The following is a 16,195-nucleotide window of genomic DNA, read 5'->3' on the forward strand; positions in this document are numbered from 1 at the left end:
AAGAGGCAACGTTACTGGTCACGTTAGTTCCACTAACGTTGAAGTCAACGTGATCATATTTGGGTTAGGAACGTTAGTGAAAAAGGTGATTGTCACTAACGTTCTCGAACCCACACTTTCACTTAATGTTGACACCACTAACGTCCTAAGCCCAAGGAAAAGGATAACTGCTTTAAACTCAAGATTCAGAGGCCCATACCTAAGACTTGAAGAGCCAACTAGAAGATCGGAAGAGTAGTATATATAGGAGTAGCTTTGAATTAGTTGGGGGGTTGGAAACTATAGGGAGCTCTTGGTATAGAACTACTCTCTGTATTTACTCTCTCTGCATTTTTTTTAGTTTTACTTTCATCATGTATTCTCCATCTTTGTTTTCATTTTCCAGAGCTTTGAACAACTAAACCCCTTTCATTGGGTTAGGGAGCTCTGTTGTAATTTGATGGATCAATATTAGTTTTCATTCTCCTTCTTCTATCTTTTCTCTTGATTTTAGTTGAAAGCTTTCGATCTTTATCCAATTGGGTAGTTATCTTGGAAAAGAAGCTATTCATACTTGGATCTCTTCTGAACCTTGAAAGAGGAATGAAGAGATCATGCTAGGAATGCTTTCTCATGCTGGACCAAATTGGGTGTGGATGGATATGTGACTGTAATCCCACCAACACCTGATTTGGGAAATGCATGTGGTATAGTCAGTGACCATACTTCATCTCTTCTCATGAGCAATTGACCAAGGAATTGGCTATTGATCAAGATTTGAGAGATTGAATTACCAAGAAATTAGAATTCGATCACTTAAGATTGCCAAGGAGATCAATGAATGCATTGATTGAGGAAGAGATGAAAATAAACTTGATCCGGAGAATGCAACATCTCCTGAGCCCAATGAACTCCCATTTCTTATCTTACCCATTCTCTTTAATTTCTGCCATTTACTATTATGAGCAATTACCCCATTCCCATTTAAGATTCTACAATTTACTTTCTGCTATTTACATTCAGCTCTTTATTTCTAGTATTTACTTTTTCTGCTATTTACTTTCCCGCCATTTAATTTTCTGTAAATCTCAAATCAATTTCTGGTTCGCTCAACTAGAACATTCCTCTAATTAAAGTTGCTTGATCAATCAATCTCTGTGGGATTCGACCTCACTCTATTATGAGTTTTTACTTGACGATAAATTTGGTACACTTGCTGAAGAAAATTTGTTGAGAGGTAAGTTTTCGTGTGCATCAAGTTTATGGCGCCGTTGCCGGGGATTGATTTTGTATCAACAATGATTAAGTTGGAGGATCACTAGATTGAGCATTTGTTATTCTGTTGATTTAAATTTCTGTTTGAGCACTTTACTTTCGGTTTCAGTTGTTTTGTATTCCCATCCCTTTAACCCCTTTATTTCAGTTGTTTACACTCTGTTTCACTCACCCACTAACTGTTTGATATATTGCATCACTCACACTAACAGCATTTTTTTTAGAATAGTTTCTGGATCTATTTCCTTGCTTGCACCTTGTTGGTTGTATGACAGGGAGAAGAAGCGGGGCTTCAACTTCCTTTGATTCTGAACCTGAGAGGACCTTCCTTAGATTAAGGAGGGAAGCAAGAGGAAAGAGAGTAGTTGGTGCTGAGGAAGAGGAAGAGTACTTTGAACAAAACAATGAGGAGAATATGGAGAACCATTATGAAGAAGGGGCTCACAACCATGGTAGAGAGGATCTAGCAAATCATGCTGGGCAAGAGAGAAGAGTTTTGGGTTCTTACATCAACCCAAACCCAGGAAACTGTGGAAGTAGCATCCAAAGGCCAACAATGCATGCCAACAACTTTGAACTAAAGCCACAGCTCATCACCCTTGTTCAGAACAACTGTTCATTCGGAGGGAGTGTCCAAGAAGACCCCAATCAACATCTAACCACCTTTCTGAGGATATGTGATACTGTGAAGTCTAATGGTGTTCATCCTGACACCTATAGACTACTTCTGTTCCCTTTTTCACTCAAGGACAAGCCATCTAAATGGCTGGAGTCCTTCCCAAAGGAGAGTTTGGCAACCTGGGAAGATGTGATGAACAAATTCTTGGCAAGATTCTATCCTCCTCAATGGATTAACAGGATGAGAGATGAGGTGCAAACATTCAGGCAGCAGGATAGTGAGACTCTATATGAAGCATGGGAGAGGTTTAAGGACCTAACAAGGAGGTGTCCACCAGATATGTTCAATGAATGGGTGCAGCTACACATTTTCTATGAAGGTCTGTCATATGAATCAAAGAAGGTAGTAGACCATTCATCCGGAGGATCTTTGAACAAAAAGAAGACCATTGAAGAGGCTATAGATGTCATTGAAACTGTAGCAGAGAATGACTACTTCTATGCCTCCGAAAGAGGGAACACTAGAGGAGTGATGGAGCTAAACAATGTGGATGCACTGCTGGCCCAAAACAAGCTCATAACCAAGCAGTTGGCTGACCTCACCAAGAAGATGGAGAGGAACCAAGTAGCAGCAATCACCACCTCATCAATAACCCAAGAAGAAGTGAATGAAGAAGTAGAGGGTAGTTAGGAGCAAGCCAACTACATTGGGAATTCACCTAGGCAAAACCATGATCCATACTCCAAAACCTACAACCCTGGATGGAGGAACCACCCAAACTTTGGGTGGGGAAATCAATAAGACCAAGGCCTAGATCAAAGACGTCCAAATCCCAACAACTTAGCTCACCAACATGCCAAACTAACCACCCCTCTCAACACTTCTACCAAGGCCAAACTAACCTTTCTCATCCATCCAATCTCGACTCACCATCACCTGATGACAGACTCTCAAGGATTGAGAACTTACTTGAAGGTATATGCAAAGAGATTCAAGACAACAAGGTGTTCAAGGAGGAAGTGAGAGCCAATTTTAAGAACCAGGGAGACACCATCAAGAGGTTGGAATCTCAAGTGGGATATCTCTCTGAGCAGATTCCCAAACCTATAGATAGATTCCCAAGTGACACAGAGAAAAACCCGAGAGATGAAGCAAAGAAAGTAAGATGGGAAGATTGCAAGATGGTCACTACAAGTGATGAGAAGACTGAGGAAGAGCAAAACAAGCCATTAGAACAACTTGGAGAGACATCAGCAGAGAAACAGGAAGAGGAGCACCAAGAACCAAAAATCTCACAACAGGAGCTGTTGAGACTCTATGCACCCTTTCCCCAACTACTCAATGGTGCTGTGGAGAAGAGAATATACTCAAGATTTCTTAACTTGTTTGTATCTCTGCATGTAAACATACCATTCATCAAGACCATCCAACAAATGCCTGCATACATCAAGTATATGAAGGAACTGCTTCCCAGGAAAAGCTCACTCAAGGGAGGCCAAACTATAGTAATGAACAAGGAGTGCAGCGCCCTCATTCAACCAGAGTTGCCTACAAAAAGAAAGGACCCAGGGAGTTTCTACATTCCTTGTGCCATCGGAGAATCTATGTTTGATAAGGGACTCTGCGATTTGAGAGCAAGCATCAACTTAATGCCTTTATCCCTTATGAAGAGGCTGCAGATCAATGAGATAATGCCCACAGATGTAGTCATCAGGATAGCTGATAAAACTCAAAAACAAGCAATAGGAGTGGTGGAAAATGTATTGATAAAGGTTGGGAAATACTTCCTCCCAACAGACTTTGTCATATTGGACATGGAAGAGAGTCACACTCACCCAATCATATTGGGAAGACCATTCCTAGCTACAGCCAGAGCACTCATAGATGTGGAGCGAGGGGAGCTAATCTTAAGGATCCATGATGAACAGCTCACCTTCACTGTTTTCAAACACTCACAAGAAATAGATCAAGAGAACAAGGAACCAAGGAAGGATCACAGTGAGACACTGAAGGAAGAGACAAGTACTGAAGGACAACAAGCACATCTAGAGATCCCCTTGGTTGATGAACAAGAAAATAAGCAGTTGTCACAGCTCAAGGAAAAACTGGAGGAACATAAACCACCAGAGGCATATGAGGGCAGCAACAAAATTTCCTTAGAAGAAGAGGCCACAAAGAGTAAGGCACCAGACAAAGGAACAAAGAAGAAGGTACCAAGGAGGTGGAGGAACAAGAAGATCCCTACCGAGGACTTCTCTCCAGGGGATAAAGTGATTTCAGCTTACTTCCTAGATATCCCCCCTGATCTCCCCACTGTACCATCTCAATTACCTAAGGTCTTCACTATCAACAGAGTTTTCTCCTTTGAACATGTAGAGATTGTTGACACAACCAATGGATATAGGTCCACAGCAAGAGGGGAGGACTTGAAGCATTATCAACCTCCCTGATGAAGGAGAAACGTCAAGCTAGTGACGCTAAAGAAGCGCTTCATGGGAGGCAACCCATGTTTTATATGCTTTTAGAAAATAGTGAATAAGTCAATATTCATGAATTCAAAACCAAATGTGACAAACACTTGGTGAAATCCTTATTATGCAGTATATAGTGAAGAATAAGTTTGGTGTTCAGAGCATGCCAAGAGAGCATGAATACAACTCAAAGCATGCTAGTCTTGGAGCCTTGAGCAAAACTTTTTCAACACAGTGCTACAAACTAAGTTTGGTGTCACCCAAGGTGCCACCAATGTGTATATAAGGATACATAGTTAGTTAGTTAGTTGGTGTTCATGAATAAACAATCTAGTTATTTTTCTTTATTATTCTAGCCGTAAAGTTTCATTCCTCAATGATATTAATTTTTTTTATTTTATTTTTATAGGAAAAGGGAAAGGAGCATTGAAGGGGATTGATTGGACAATTAAATGAGGAAGGTTCGGACACCACAAAAGGAGGGTACTACACACGTGCCTCAAGGAGGGACGCATTGGAAAATGTTGCCATGCAACATTGAAAAGGATGAGACCCTTGAAGACCGAACAACACCCTTCATAAAGTTGATGATCCTTGTCCTTTCTCCATGCTGAACCCCATCCGTCCATCTCACACTCAAATCATCTATCCAAACCCTTCATTTTCCCATCACTTCCATATATAAGTAGCTCTCCCTCCATACCCCCTTCACATTCCAAACGCCCAGCTTAACATCCCCCTCTCAGAACCAAACCATTCTTACTACATTAAAAACATTCCCCCTCACTCCATTCATTGCACTCACTCCCAAACAACCAAAAGTCTCCACACCCTTACCACCTTCACACATTAAATCCCATTCATGGCATTTTCGAGCTCTAAAAGAAGGAAGGAAAAGGAACCTATGGAGCAACACCCGTATGATGAAAAGAAATTTAGAAGCTTGCACCATGCATTGCAGTATGGGTGGATGGTTGATAAGGAAATAATTTATGAACTTGGATTTCAAGTCAGAAAGAATGAGTGCTTGAAAATCACGACGAAGGTAGAAAAGAGGCGATGGGAGCTCCTCACTGATCCGGTTGTTAAGGTAAATGCAAATCTTATAAGAGAGTTCTATGCAAATGTGGTCCGATATGATAAGGCAGATGAGTCATATACAAGCTTTGTGAGAGGAAAGATTGTGGATTTCAATCCCATGAGTGTCATGAGGGCATTAAAGCTACGGTCCATACCATTTGAAGAAGAGAGTTATCATTCAAGAATGGACAACAGCCCCAATTATGACCAGATTGTGCAAGATATTTGTGTACCCAGAGCTGACTGGGAAAGATATGCGGATAGGAAACCAAGGTTCATCAAGAGAGCAGACCTCACTCCAGAAGCAAAGGGGTGGTTCAAAATTGTAAGGAGATCCATCCTCCCAGCAGGGAACAACTCGGAGGTGAACCTCAAGAGAGCCACAATGGTGCACTGTATACTCAAAGGAGGAGAGATCAAGGTTCATGAACTCATAGCCACAGGCATTAGAAAGATGGCAGAGAAAAGTGACTCAAGAGGAAAGTTAGGTTACCCCAGCACTATTTACCGACTATGCAAGAAAGCTGGGGTGGTGTTTGAAGATGAGGACCCCGTGTGGATAAAAGAGGGCATTCCAATAACCGTTCGACGGATGCATGCTGCCGCATCCCCCTGCCTCAACGGAAGCAAAGGAAGAGGCCAGCCCCTCAAGTAGTAGAAGGACAAGTCTTAGAGGGCCAAACACCAGCCACTTTGGATATGCACCAACTACAGGAAGCCATTGATGGCCTATCTAGACAATATTTGGAAAGCCAAGGACCACAGAAAGAGCTTCAACTACAGATGACGGGGCAGCAAGAGGAATCACTCTCAAGATGGATGACTCAATAAGGAGAGTGGCAAAAGCAAATGATGGAGCAGCAACTGAGTCAAGGACAACAATGGAGTGAAACATTCCACAGGATAGAACAATGGAAAAATGAACAACAAGAATCCATCCAGAAGCTAATCAACATCCAAGCACATCAAGGTGCACATATACATGAGATGCATCGAAGACAAATAGAACAGGAAGAACTATTGGACGAGCAAAGGGCATTCGCAGAAGGAGTTTGAGCGAGACTGGGCATCATATAAACACTCAAGCCAGGCTCGGATACTTAGTAGGACAGCTGCCTATATTGCATCCTGGAATCGCAAGGTATGAAGAAATGAAGGATGAATTAGCACGAGAAGAAAGACAAAAGGTGGAAGAGAGTCATGAATCAGTGAGAAAGGCACTTGAGGATTGAAAGCAAGCAAGATTGGCACGGATGCGAGGAAATGTAAGAGGACACAAAGAAGACAAACAAGGAGGGGAGCATGGGCATCCACATAAGTAAAAGGTGGTGGAGTTCCCTCTTTGATCCATTTTTTTCTATGCTTTAAATAAGGAAGATCTTGTATGAAATAGAACATGCTTCCATGTTAGTTTGAACCTTTTTCAATTCTGTCTTTTAAACTTTTCGTTGATTAGGGCTGTGTTTGCTAGTCTGAATGTCATTATTGCATCATTTTCTTACTTACTTGTATGCTTGTCCTTTTGAATCAAATGAAAAGAGAATGAGTGTTTTATAAAAGACCAGAGTGGAGTTCATACTATGGAGTAAGTTTCTAAGTTTGTGGTGTAGTCATAAGTTAGCTAAGTTGGTTCACCAATAAGGTGGGAAGACAACTATCTGTCCTAAATCATATGCTTTGAACACACCCCATGAGACTAGCTAAATAACAAGATCCTAATAAGAAAAAGGGAAAGAAACAATTAAAGTGAAGAATAAAAGAAAAATAGCAAGAAAAGAGGCTGGGCACCAAGGGTTTGAGTTTTGAGGGATGTGTCTGTGGTGTTCTTGTACCAAGGATCTGCATGGATTACTAAGCTCTCAGGGGTGCTTTATCACCTGGTAACTTGGGTTAATTAACCCGGGATTATCAGTTGAAAGTCTACTATCAAGAGCAATCTTTGCTACAGAACATTTAGTAGCCCAAAGAGGTGCTGGACACCAAGACCTCAAGGAAAGAAAATAAACAAACCATGTGTATGTGGTGTGTATGTATGGGGGAGAGACTTGAGGAAGTAAGTCCTTAGGGGTGTTTCAACACCTAGCACCTTGAACCAACTGGTTCGGGAGTGTTGGCTGAATGCTTATTTTAAAGAGTTGCCCCCTTACAGAGCACTTAGCCTAAGAACACAAATAAGCCCTGAATTGAAAAGAAACAAAAGGGATCAATGAATAAAAGTCTCATCGGATGCAAGCAAAGTGAGTATTCTAGGACATGATAAAGGTCTGAAAGCCAGTGAAGGAATGAACCTAAGTTGCTATGCATGAAACCACCATAAAACCAGGGACATGACTTCCACAAGAATGACTCATTTTCTCTTGGCATTCCATTCATCATTCTCTTGTTCCAGTACTTGGTTAGGGACAAGAAAGCTTTAAGTTTGGTGTTGTGATGCCAAGGCATTTTGGCTAGTTTTACTGACCTTTTCTTTACTGTTTTTAAGGTAGTTTCATGCATTTTCTTAGAAAATAAGCTAGTTTTGGGTAGATATTCACTTACATCTTGATTCAAGCATACATTGTGCACTTTACATGATTCCATGAGAATTTTGCATGAATTATATGACAAATTAGATGATGCATGACTCATGACTTGGACTAGAACTTTGATGCACTTTGTTGCTTGATTTCAGGACAAAGGAAGCAAGGAAGAACCACGTTAGCAGCCACGTTAGTCTAACTAACGTGACCACTAACGTGGAATGGGAGCTAGCTTGCAACGTTAATGAGAAAAGTAATCGCCAATAACGCTCTCGAAGCCATCATAACCCACGTTAAGAGTCACATTAACTAAGTTAACGTGAACTCTAATGTGGAAGAAAGAAAATGGAGCCAACGTTAGTGACACTTACCTTTGTCACTAACGTTGGACCAAGCTCATAAGTGGCCACGTTAAGAGCCACGTTAACTTAGTTAACGTGGACTCTAACATTAAGAAGCAAAAGAGAAGCCAACGTTAGTGAGTTAGTGACATTCACCTTTGTCACTAACGTTGGCCAAGCCTCCATATGCCACGTTAACTCCCACGTTAACTTAGTTAACGTGGAAGCTAACGTGGAGAGAGCAATTGATAGCCAACGTTAGTGACACTTACCTTTGTCACTAACGTTGGGGTGAACCACCAAGAGCCACCATGAGCAACGTTAACTCCCACGTTAACTTAGTTAACGTGGAAGCTAACGTGGATAAAGAAATGATGAGCCAACGTTAGTGACACTCACCTTTGTCACTAACGTTGGAGATGGCTAGCATGACTACGTTAGAAGCCACGTTAACTTAGTTAATGTGGACTCTAACGTGGGAAATAGGGGCACATTGGAATGTTAGTGACAAAGGTAAGTGTCACTAACATTCTCGAAGAATTGGCACTGCTACGTTAGAAGCCACGTTAACCTAGTTAACGTGGACTCTAACATAGGGACAAAGGAGGACTCTCCACGTTATTGGGATAGGTAAGTCCCAATAACGTGTGCGAAGGACTAAGAGGCAAAGTTAGTGGTCACGTTAGTGCCACTAACGTTGAAGTCAACGTGATCATATTTGGGTTAGGAACGTTAGTGAAAAAGGTGATTGTCGCTAACGTTCTCGAACCCACACTTTCACTTAACGTTGACACCACTAACGTCTTAAGCCAAAGTCTCTGCCTACTTTACTTTTTCTCTCTGCAAGCAAATCTAAGCCCAAGGAAAAGGATAACTTCTTCAAACTCAAGATTTAGAGGCCCATACCCAAGACTTGAAGAGCCAACTAGAAGATCGAAAGAGTAGTATATATAGGAGTAGTTTTGAATTAGTTAGGGGGGTTGGAAACTATAGGGAGCTTTTGGCATAGAACTACTCTCTGTATTTACTCTCTTTGCATTTTTTTTAGTTTTACTTTCATCATGTATTCTCCATCTTTGTTTTTATTTTCCAGAGCTATGAACAACTAAACCCCTTTCATTGGGTTAGGGAGCTCTGTTGTAATATGATGGATCAATATTAGTTTTCATTCTCCTTCTTCTATCTTTTCTCTTGATTTTACTTGAAAACTTTTGATCTTCATCCAATTGGGTAGTTATCTTGGAAAAGAAGCTATTCATACTTGGATCTCTTCTGAACCTTGAAAGAGGAATGAAGAGATCATGCTAGGAATGCTTTCTCATGCTGGACCAAATTGGGTGTGGATGGATATGTGACTGTAATCCCACCAACACCTGATTTGGGAAATGCATGTGGTATAATCAGTGACCATACTTCATCTCTTCCCATGAGCAATTGACCAAGGAATTGGCTATTGATCAAGATTTGAGAGATTGAATTACCAAGAAATTGGAATTCGATCACTTAAGATTGCCAAGGAGATCAATGAATGCATTGATTGAGGAAGAGATGAAAATGAACTTGATCTGGAGAATGAAACATCTCCTGAGCCCAATGAACTCCCATTTCTGATCTTACCCATTCTCTTTAATTTCTGCCATTTACTTTTATGAGCAATTACCCCATTCCCATTTAAGATTCTGCAATTTACTTTCCGCTATTTACATTCAGCTCTTTATTTCTAGCATTTACTTTTTCTGCTATTTACTTTCCCGCCATTTAATTTTCTGCAAATCTCAAATCAATTTCTGGTTCGCTCAACTAGAACATTTCTCTAATTAAAGTTGCTTGATCAATCAATCTCTGTGGGATTCGACCTCACTCTATTGTGAGTTTTTACTTGACGACAAATTCGGTACACTTGCCGAAGATAATTTGTTGAGAGACAAGTTTTGATGTGCATCAGACTCCGAGCTTGCCTTATTCGTGAAATAGTTCTTTCAATCTCAGGATCGAATACTGGCAAGCTTGGATCAGGAAGTGAACGCGTCATCTAGCGAAAGAAACAAGCAGCTCATAGTAGCAAAATAAAATAAAATGCAAATAAATAAAATTCTAATCAATAACTTTAGCACTCTTTTGCAACTCTCCGGCAACGGCACCAAAAATTGACGTGGCAGAAATTGGTGAGTTAAGAATTGTTATAAGATATGCGTTGCAAGTATAGTTCTTAACCAACCAGAAATCCGCTTATCAATTTAGAAGGGTTGTCACAAAAATTAAAATTAAAATACTGGGAGTATGAATCCCAGGTCGTCTCCCAACGAGTTGTAGAAAGGTGTGCTATTTTATTAATCAGATGTTTTCAAAAAGAGTTTGAGTTGAATAAATAGGATATTAACTTAGAGAAATTAAGTAATTTAAATAAAAGCCTTGACTGGGAGCAGATTAGTTGGAAGCCCTATTCTTATTGCAGTACTCTGAAGATTAATTGATAATTGAAGGTTGTTCTGTTCAGTTATCCCTTACTAGGTAAGGAAAAGTCAAACAAGTTGGAATGCTGTTTCTATTCACAAGTCCCAATCTGCTTACTTGGAAGGACTGGCGTTAGTGAGTAGGGAGCAATCCAACGATAAACTTAATTACAATTTCTCCTTTGAGCATTCCAACTCAAGGGTTCCTTTCAATCAACTCCCCATCAAGTTAGGGAACTACTCGCTCATTGTGAATGTGGAATTCATAACATAGAAAAGAGAATTAAAGAAAGACATGATAAATAAAACTCAAAGGAATCAATTAAAAATAAAAGTAACTCTTGTATCAATAAGTTCTAAAATAATCCAATAGTAAAATTGAGTAAATTAAAGGACATGGAAGAGTAAAGCCAAGTAAAGAAAACGAACTAGAATGACGAAGTCTTGATGAGGTAATAACTCTTCTCAATATCCCAATGCAAAGAACAATAGGATGTGGGTGGAAACTGTCTCTCAACAAATTTCCTTCGGCAAGTGTACCGAATTTGTCGTCAAGTAAAAACTCACAATAGAGTGAGGTCGAATCCCACAGTGATTGATTGATCAAGCAACTTTAATTAGAAGAATGTTCTAGTTGAGCGAATCCAGAATTTGGGTTGCGAGTTGCAGAAAATAAAATGTCGGGAATGTAAATAACAGAAAAGTAAATGCTTGAATTAAAGGACTGGAAGTAAATGACTGAAAGTAAATTGCAGAATTGTAAATGGGAATGGGGGATTTGCTCATAAAAGTAAATGGCAGAAATTAAAGAGAATGGGTAAGATCAGAGATAGGGAGTTCATTGGGCTTAGGAGATGTTGCAATTCCCTGGATCAAGTTCATTTTCATCTCTTCCTCAATCAATGCACTCATTGATCTCCTTGGCAATCTTAATTGATTGAATTACAAATTCAATCTCTCAAATCTTGATCAATAGCCAATTCCTTGGTTAATTGCTCATGAGAAGAGATGAAGTATGGTCACTGATTATACCACATGCATTTCCCAAATCAAGTATTGAGAGGGTTATAGTCACATACCCATCCAAACCCAATTTGGTCCAGCATGAGAAAGCATTTCTAGCTTGATCTCTTCATTCCTCTTTCAAGGTTCAGAAGAGATCCAAGTTTGAATAGCTTCTATTCCAAGATAACTACCCAATTGGATGAAGATCGAAAGCTTTCAAGTAAAATCAAGAGAAAAGATAGAAGAAGAATAATGAAAATTAGTATTGATCCATCAAACTACAACAGAGCTCCCTAACCCAATGAAAGGGATTTAGTTGTTCATAGCTCTAGAAAATGAAAACAAAGATGGAGAATACATCATAAAACTAGAAAATGCAGAGAAGGTAAAATACAGAGAGTAGTTCTCTTTTTCCCCCCAACTTCCAGAACTCCTAAACAATTCAAAGCTACTCCTATATATACTACTTTTCTCATCTTCTAGTTGGCTCTTCAAGTCTTGGGCCTTTGGATCTTGAGTTTGAAGAAGTTCTCTTCTTCATTTGGGCTTGGCTTTACTTACAGAGAGAAAATGTGAAGTGGGCAGAGACTTTAGCTCAGGACGTTAAGGGTGTTAACGTTTAGTGAAAATATGAGTTCGAGAACGTTAGTGACAATCAACTTTCTCACTAACGTTCCAAAGTAAAAGCCACGTTAACTTCAACGTTAGTGGCACTAACGTTGCCTCTAAGTCCTTCGCACACATTATTGAGACTTAACATTCCCAATAACTTTGAAAAGCCCCCTTTGTTCCCAAGTTAGAGCCCACGTTAACTTAGTTAACGCGGCTCTTTAACGTGGGCTTGCCATCCTTCGAGAACGTTAGTGACACTCAACATTGTCACTAACGTTCCAAGGTGCCCTTATGTCTCACGTTAGAGTCCACGTTAACTAGGTTAACGTGGCTTCTAACGTGGCCATGCTTAGCCATCCCTAACGTTAGTGACAATGTTGAGTGTCACTAACGTTGGCCATTCTTTTACTCATCAATGTTAGCTTCCACGTTAACTAAGTTAACGTGGAGGTTAACGTGGCTCCTTGGGGGGTTGTGTGGTTGCTTCCAACGTTAGTGACAATGTTGGGTGTCACTAACGTTGTCGACCACTCTTGCTTCTTACGTTAGCTCCCACGTTAACCAAGTTAACGTGGGAGTTAACGTGGTATATTTCTCCTTAGGCCAACGTTAGTGACAATGTTGAATGTCACTAACGTTGGCGTTTCTCCCCCCTTCTAACGTTAGAGGCCACGTTAACTAAGTTAACGTGGACTCTAACGTGGCCACTTATGAGCATTTTCCAACGTTAGTGACAATGTTAAGTGTCACTAACGTTGGCTCAACTTCCCCTCTCCACGTTAGAGTTCTCGTTAACTTAGTTAACGTGACTCTTAACGTGGTCAATGATGGCTTCGAGAGCGTTATTGGCAATCACTTTTCTCATTAACTTTGCAAGTTACCTCCCATTCCTTGCTTCCTTTGGTCCTGAAATCAAGCAATAGAGTGCATCAAAGTTCTAGTCCAAGTCATGGGTAATGCAACATACAATTTGTCACTAAACTCATGCAAAATCCTCGTGAAATAATGTAAAATGCACAATGTATGCTTGAATCAAGGTGTAAGTGAATATCTACCCAAAACTAGCTTATTTCCTAAGGGAATGCATGAAACTATCCTAAAAACAGTAAAGAAAAGGTTAGTGAAACTGGCCAAGATGCCCTGGCATCACAATAGAAATAAAATTCTAAGAACTATGAATGTGTAGAGAGAAAACCTAGAAGAGGAGTAAAACTAGATCTAAAACTAAAAACTGTGTAGAATGAATGTTGTTTTCATTTCTGCATGTTCTCTGGCTCTAGTCTGCTTTTCTGGGCCAAAAACTGGGTCAAAACAGGGCCCAAAATTGCCCCCAGCGAATTCTGCAGATTATGCAGATCGCGCACGTCACGCGATCACATTATTCATGCGGTTGCGTCATTCGGTGTTTTGCTTTGCAATGCGGGCGCGTCGTCCACGCCTCTGCGTTACTTGTGCTATTCCAATCCGCGCGGTCACGTGAGCCATGCGGCCACGTCACTGCGATTTCCTCTCTTTCGCGCGGTCACACGAGCCATGCGGCCGCGTCACTTCTCGCTGGTCATCTCCTCAATTTTTTGTGTTTCTTCCATTTTTGCAAGCTTCCTTTCCAATCTCCAAGTCATTCAGGCCCTATAAAGCCTGAAACACTTAACACACAGATCACGGCATCGAATGGAATAAAGGAGAATTAAAATACATAATTAAAAGTCTCTAGGAAGCAAGTTTTCAATCATAAAGCATCTTTAGGAAGGAAATATAAATGCATGCTTATTTAATGAATAAGTGGGTAGAGATCATGATAAAACCACACAATTAAACACAATATAAACCATAAAATAGTGGTTTATCACTAGGGGTTAGTGGATTTGCGTCCACGCGAACGCGTGGAGCACGTGATCGCGTGACCAGGGTGAAATAGGGTTGACGCGGTCGCGTGGTTGACGCGATCGCATGAAATGGGTAAAAGATGAATGACGCGGTCGCATGAGGCACGCGACTGCGTCGCTGAAAATTGTGCTAAACGCATAATTCCAGCGTCGTTTCAGTGCAACTCTCTGTCTCTATTTAGGGTTCCATGCTATCCACGCAACGCGGACGCGTCGTTTACGCTTTTCGCGTGGGATGGGTATTTCGCAAGTGACGCGTTCGCGTCAGGGATGCGAACGCGTGGGCCGTTTTGTGCTAAACGCACACTAGCCGCACGATTGCAGCCCAGATTTCTGGGCGTTGGATTTTTACGCCGATTTTCAGATCACGCGTTCGCGTGAGTGACGCGGATGCGTGGGAGGTGTTTTTCGCGACTGACGCGAACGCGTTAGCAATGCGGTCGCGTTGCGCATTTTTTTTATGCAATTATGCAGTATGCAATGCTTATGAATAATATTCAGGTTCAATGAAAATAATATAAAAACAAATAACACGAAATAAAATTGAAAAAGAAACGACCATACCATGGTGGGTTGTCTCCCACCTAGCACTTTTAGTTAAAGTCTTTAAGTTGGACATTGGATGAGCTTCTTGTTATTGTGGCTTATGCTTAAATTCATCCAGAAATCTCCACCAATGTTTGGAATGCCAACAGCCTCTAGGGTCCCAAACTAGGCATGTAAAGCTGTTGAGCAGCTTCAAACAGGTTCTCAGGCTCCCGGGGTGACGAATGTCAGAATAGATTCCAGGATCCCAAACTTTGCTTTTAAATCTGCCTTTCTCTTGATCTATATTCTTCGATCCGGGCGGTTTATAAATTGTATTCTCACCAAGATGACCAAACGCCTTTCGAAACCCATTCAATTGAACTTGGTACCAATCCGTGCACTTCGAATTGAAGCGTGGAACCTTATTGAATCTTGCACACCAGCTCTGAGCACGAGCCATTTCCCTCTTTCTCTTAAAGCCGTAGAGAGCTCTAAGCTGGCCATCTGTTTCAAGCAAACCATATTCAAGTAGAAAAGTAAAGATAAAGGTTAAGGATTGTACCTACTTGAAGCTTGTATTAGGTGGTAATGGCCTTGGGATAGGTGTTTCCAGTGGTTCTTTAAGCTCTACTCCCTTGCATTCTGGTGCACGAAATTGTGATCATCAACAATGGCACCAAAGACTTGGAGCTCTCAAACGTGAATCATACTTTGTCACAATTCTGCACAACTAACCAGCAAGTGCACTGGGTCGTCCAAGTAATACCTTACGTGAGTAAGGGTCGATCCCACGGAGACTGTCGGCTTGAAGCAAGCTATGGTCATCTTGTAAATCTCAGTCAGGCAGATTCAAATGGTTATGGAGGATTGATAATTAAAGATAAATAAAACATAAAATAAAGATAGAGATAGAGATACTTATGTAATTCATTGGTAGGAATTTCAGATAAGCGTATGAAGATGCTTTGTTCTTCCTGAACCTCTGCTTTCCTATTGCCTTCTTCCAATCATTCAAACTCCTTTCCATGGCAAGCTTTATGTTGGGCATCACCGTTGTCAATGGCTACTTCCCGTCCTCTCAATGAAAATGTTCTACGCACGCTAATCATCTATTGGTTCTCGATCATGTTGGAATAGGATCCATTGATCCTTTTGCATCTATCACACGCCCAACACTCGCGAGTTTGAAGCTCGTCACAGTCATCCCTTCCCGGATCCTACTCAGAATACCACAGACAAGGTTTAGTTGTTCCGGATATCAGGAATGACTGCCAATAATTCTAGCCTATACCACGAAGGTTCTAATCTTAGATTAGAAACCCAAGAGATACACATTCAAGCTTTTTTGCATGTAGAACGGAAGTGGTTGTCAGGCACGCGTTCATAGGTAAGAATGGTTATGAGTATCACATAATCATCACATTCAT

General features: G+C 40.8%; 1 non-coding gene across 1 annotated transcript; it reads right to left on the minus strand.

Annotated features, from left to right (window-relative positions):
• Positions 1 to 2,110: 2,110 nt before the first annotated feature.
• Positions 2,111 to 2,217, minus strand: LOC148580796 (small nucleolar RNA R71). Its single transcript, XR_015895590.1, has one exon. It is a non-coding gene; the product is annotated as a small nucleolar RNA R71 (small nucleolar RNA).
• Between the last annotated feature and the right edge of the window lie 13,978 nt (positions 2,218 to 16,195).

Source organism: Arachis ipaensis, chromosome B10, assembly GCF_059453495.1.
Source record: "Arachis ipaensis isolate K30076 ecotype BB chromosome B10, ASM5945349v1, whole genome shotgun sequence".
Lineage (NCBI taxonomy): Eukaryota > Viridiplantae > Streptophyta > Magnoliopsida > Fabales > Fabaceae > Arachis > Arachis ipaensis.